The sequence below is a fragment of the Arachis hypogaea genome, chromosome 14, assembly GCF_003086295.3.
Source record: "Arachis hypogaea cultivar Tifrunner chromosome 14, arahy.Tifrunner.gnm2.J5K5, whole genome shotgun sequence".
Classification (NCBI taxonomy): domain Eukaryota; kingdom Viridiplantae; phylum Streptophyta; class Magnoliopsida; order Fabales; family Fabaceae; genus Arachis; species Arachis hypogaea.
The window spans coordinates 57,083,513-57,089,512 of record NC_092049.1 but is presented as its reverse complement, the minus strand read 5'-3'; positions in this window follow the sequence as shown (position 1 = coordinate 57,089,512).

Sequence of the window (6,000 nt, the reverse complement as noted above, 5' to 3'; positions counted from 1 at the left end):
ACAACGTCTAGATCTTCTACCAACTCTTCTTCTCCAACTATTCCCTTGTCTCTTGCTTCCCTCCATAATCTAAGGAAGGTCCTCTTAAGTTCACTATCAAAAGAGGTTGAAGCCCCTCTTCTACCTGTCATACACTCAATAAACAAAAAGCAAACAACAAGTGGAAAACTCACAGTTAATGAAAATTATGGTTAGAGTAGTTAAACAAACAGTCAGTGGGGTTATTGGATTAGTTCAGCTGGAAAGTAAATGAACAATGAAAAATAACTGAAAATGTAAAAGAAAATAACAGTAAACAAGAAAAGAAAAGAAAAATGCTCAATCTAGTTATCCTCTAATTTAATCTTTGTCAATACAAAACCAATCCCCGGCAACAGCGCCATAAACTTGGTACCCGAAAACTTGTCTCTCAACAAATTTCCATCGACAAGTGCACCGGATTGTCCTCAAGTAAAAACTCACAATAGAGTGAGGTCGAATCCCACAGGGATTGGTTGGTTGATCAATTTTGATTAGAGAATTGTTCTAGTTGAACTGAAGCAGAATTTGAATTTAGGTTTGCAGAATTTAAATTGGCAGGAAACTTAAAGTGCAAAAAATATAAATAACAGAGTGTAAATGACAGAAATTAAATGGCAGAAGAGAAATTACAGGGAATTAAAGTGCAGAAGCTTAAATTGCAAGAAAGTAAATGGGAATGGGGATTTTTAAGCATAAATGTAACAGCAGAATTAAAAGAATGGGTGAGATTAGAAATGCGAAGCTCATTGGGGTCAGGAGATGTTATAATCCTCCGGATCAAGTTCATTTTCATCTCTTCCTCAATCAATGCATTCATTGATCTCCTTGGCAATCTTAGGTGAATGGATCCCAATTTCTTGGCAATCCACTCTCTCTAAGCTTAAAAAATTGCCCAATTCCTTGATTTAATTTCTCATGAGAAGAGATGAAGTATTGTCACTGATTATACCACCTGTATTTCCAAATCAAAGTATTGGTAGGATTAAATGTCACAATATCCATCCAAATCCCAATCCGGTCCAACATGAGAAAGTAATTCTAGCATGATCTCTTCATTCCTCTTCCAAGGTTCAGAGGAGATCCAATTATGGATAGCTTCTCTTCCAAGACAACTACCCAATTGGATGAAGACCGAAAGCTTTCTAGCAAAATCAAGAGAAAAGAAATAAGAAGAAGAATGAAAACTAGTATTGATCCATTGAATTACAACAGAGCTCCCTAACCCAATGAAGATGGGTTTAGTTGTTCATAGCTCATTTCAAATCAAAATGAAAGAAAAGTACAGAGAAGTGGAGAAATTACAAAAGAAATTATTGCAGAGTCTAATTCTAGATCTAGATCTCAGTCAGCCAAAAAATCCCCTTCTAACTTAGACTATCTGCTATTTATACACTTTCTTCAACTAGTCTTCAAGTCTTGGATGTGGGCCTTGGCCTTTTGTTGAAGCAGATTAAAGTGGATTTCCATTATGTTGAGGAGACAGGTGCTCAATTTCATAGTTCTGGTATCAACGTTGGGGTCAACGTTTTTAACCAAACGTTGGATCAAACGTTCTTTTAAAGAAAATGGATTCTGGGTGTTTTAAGCAACGTTTGACTCAACGTTGGGGCACCAATGTTCACCTATTCACGCGTACACGTGGCCTACGCGTATGCGTGAATGGTCGATTTGCCATTCCACGCGTCTACATTCCATATGCATGTGCGAGGTTGGAATGAAATGCCTGTCCACGTGTACGCGTCGCTGCAAAGTTCCCAACTCCAGTTTTTTGAAAGCTTATCGCAAACGTTGGCCTCAGCGTTAGCTTGGCAACGTTCCCTTCAACGTTGGTCTACCCACGCATGCGCGTCACCTACGCGTGCGCGTGGATTGTCAAACTTCACGCCCACGCGTATGCATCGCTTACGCGTGCGCGTCGATGCGCTTTTCTCAACTCCAGATTTGAGCCCTGTATCGCCAGCGTTGGCCTCAGCGTTGGCTTGGCAACGTTCCCTCCAACGTTGTCCTATCCACGCGTGCGCGTCACCTACGCGTATGCGTGGATTGTGTTTTTCAATTTTCAGAGAACATAACATTGGGGGTAACGTTGGTGTACCAACGTTCCGTCCAACGTTAGCACCCAAAATTTGCTTTTCCTTGCACTTCTTTCACGTTTGAGGCAACGTTGGTGAGCTAACTTTGGCCACCAACGTTGTTTCCTCTTCTTCCTTTCATGGCCATTCTTCCTTGCTTTCCATGCTTTTTCCTTGCTTCTCTTTACCTATCATCAATCAAATATGCATCAAAGCTTTGCTAAATTCACAAGAGTTTGCATCAATCTTAACACACATATAAAAAGAGCATAAATCACATGAAAATGTATCAAATTAATGTATCAAGGTATGCATGAACTTTTCATCCAAACACTTATTGCTCAAGAAAGTGCATAAAACCTAATAAAAACAATAGAAAAAGGCTAGTGAAACTAGCCTAAGATGCCTTGGCATCAATCATTAATCATAACACAATAACTATCAAGAGCTAATCCTATTTCTTTATCTCCAACATCGGGAGAAAATCAAATAAGACTAGTTAATCTCAATCCATAAGTAGCATTAATGGAAACAAGATCAACTAACAACTCTAGATCACTAATCTAAATTCGGTATTAAGGACTCAAGATTGCCTAATTTCTCTTTCCAAGCCAAGAATACTCAAAATCTACTCTAAAACTAACCCAAGCATTTTATCAAATACTTGGTGTACATAAAAAGAAAAGCATATTAAATTGCAAGAATAATAAAATCTAAAGCCACCAAAAGCAAGAAAATAATAATAACAACTCAATTAAACAATAAGAAACATAAAAAGGCATCAATTGCATTAAAAAAATTAAAATTAACAAAAGTTCATCACATAAAAAGTAGCTCAAAAGAAAAATTAACAAGAAGAAATAAAATTACAAGAAATAAAAAGGCATAAAAGAAAAGCATGGCAAAATTGCAAGAAATATAACATGTTACGGCAGATGTTCTATGGATACAAGCTTTTTAATACACCAAACTCGTATTTTTTTTTAAAACTATTAGCCCCACAGGGGGTTTGTGAATAAGTGATTGTCTGATAATGAGCAAGAAAATGGTATACAAAGTCAACAGATCTCAATGAATAAAAAATAGGATTTATGAATTAAATTTTACTGCATATCAAACAAAATAAACGAATGTTTTGAAATCAATAACAATAACTCAAACAAGCATGAAAAGAACATAAAACATCAAATTACATTAAATGAAATTAAAAGTAACAAAAGTGTTCATAAACTAAAAAGAGGCATAAAAGAGAAATTAACAAGAAGAACTAAGATAGAGAACAAAGATGTAATAACAAAAAATTATAAGAAAAACTAAATGAAAATAAGAATTGAAACCTAAATCTAAGATGAAATTAAACTAAAAATCCTAATTTCTAGAGAGAAGAGGAAACTTCTCTCTCTAGAACTAACTTAAAGTATGTTTTCTATACTATCTAATTGCTCCCCGTTTCCTCTTGAATTCTGCATCAAATAGCTTTAGAAATGAGTTGGATTTGGGCTTGGATGGCACAGAAATTGCCCCCAGCGTGTTGCCTTTAATGAGGTCACGTGACACTTGTCACGCGTACGCGTGACTGGCAGATTTCCTTTCCACGCATACGTGTGGGCCATGTACACGCATCACCATAAATTCTGCAAATGCTCATTTCTTCATGAATTCTCCACTTTGCATGCTTTTCTTTTCACTTCTTCCACCTAATCCTTGCCTTATGAATCTGAAATCACTCAAAAAACATATCAAGGCATCGAATGGAATTAAAGTGAATTAAAATTAGCTAATTAAAGGCCTAAATGGCATGTTTTCACTATTAAGCACAAATTAGAGAGAATTACAAAACTATGCTATTTTAGTGAATAAATGTGAGAAAAGTTTATAAAATCCACTAAATTCAACACAAGATAAACCACAAAATTGGGGTTTTATCAGGCTCTGTATGGCTTTTCACTGAGTGAGAAGGCTTGAACACTGAGCTCTGTATGCTAGTACCACCTTTGTCTGAGAGTGGTTGTGGCTTAGGAATTTTGAATAGCAAATGGTCCTCTTGCGTTCTTAGGACTAGCTCTCCGCTCTCCACATCAATCAAGGTTCTCCCAATAGCTAGGAATGGCCTTCCTAGGATGATGGAGTCATCTTTTTCCTCTTAAGTGTCAAGTATCACGAAGTCTGCAGGAAGGTAAAGGTCTTCAACCTTTACAAGGACATTCTCCACCAATCCATATACCCGCTTTAGGGACTTGTCTGCCATCTCCAGTGAGATTCTTATGGGTTGCACCTCTTGAATACCCAGCTTCTTCATCACAGAGAGGGACATCAGATTTATGCTTGATCCAAGGTCGCATAATGCTTTCTCAAATGTGATAGTCCCTATGGTGCAGGGAATTACGAAGCTTCCAGGATCTGGCAATTTCAGAGGTAGCTTCTTTTGCACTAGTGCACTGCACTCCTTGGTTAGCACCACAGTTTCATCTCCCCTCAGGGCCTTCTTCTCAGAGAATACACTTTTCAGACAGGCCATATAGGGAGGCTTCTTCTCCAACACCTCAGCAAAAGGAATATTGATTTGTAACTTCTTGAACACACTGTCAAGAATTTAGCAATTTGCTCATCCTCGGTCTCCTTTTTCACTTTCAGAGGGTGTTGTTCTTTAGGCTCTTTCATCATTACTGGGGCTTGTACTATTACACTCCCAGTCTTCTCTTGAAACTCTTTCTCCTTCAATTTCTCAGCAGCATCCTCTTCTTTAGGCACGGCCTTCTTGCCCATAATGAGGTCTTTGTACTCTTCCCTTGTACTTACTTCTGTGTTGCTTGGAAGAGTGTTAGGAGGTCTCTCAGGTATCCTACTGCTCAACTGACCCACTTGTATCTCCAAGTTCTGAATTGAAGATCGAGTCTCTTACATGAAGCTGTGAGTGGTCTTGGAAAGATCAAAGACTATTGTGGCTAAGTTGGAGAGGCTGTGTTTGGATGTCTCCATTTGCTGCTGAGAGGGTTGTAACTGCCTGTTGTTGAACCTATTCTGATTAGTTCCACCCTGATTATTATTGAAGCTTTGTTGAGGCCTCTGCTGCTCCCTCGACCCAAAGTTAGGGTGATTCCTCCATCCCTAATTGAAAGTATTTGCATAAGGATCATTTTTGAGATTTCTAGAGGAATTTTTCATATAGTTTACTTCTTCCATGGTGGGCTGAGCAATGTCACCAACGTCCTCTTAGTCATATATATATATGTGTGTGTGTGTGTGTGATTATTAGTTTGATATCCTATGATGACTTTACTTGCTCTCTGTTTGCATATTCTGCATTATGATTTATTGTATGCATGTGTTTGTTTTCCTTTCAAAAAATGAAATGAATGATGATTAACTCATGAAAGACCGATAGTGCATTAGGCTTATATGTATATAAATAGTACGGATTTTAGAGTCTCATATATCCATGAAAGCTGACACCTAATTACTGGTAGTTATCCGAACCTGCCAGAAGCTAGCTCGTTAAAAGTTTAGTAGGAGTAAATATATTTTTAATATTCTTATATATCAGTGACATGTAAATTATTAATAAGGTTATATACTCAACTCTAAATAAGACAAGTATAGTTTCATTAGGTGCCTCAAGATTGTTAGAAAATTATTATTTCTTATAATCTATTTTGGGCAACACGTATATTAACTATAATCGCAAATTAAGTTATTTCACATTAAATTACTTATATAATGGTAATTTCATTTATTATCATAAATGTTGAATTAAATAAATCATTATTACTTTTGATTTGGAATTAAATGATAATAAAACCAAAGATACTATTTTATTTGAGATTTAGGGTATAATGGGTGCCACATTTAAATATAAATAGTGACTTCAGAATTTTAGTCCTCAACACATCAAAACCGCCTTCATAGC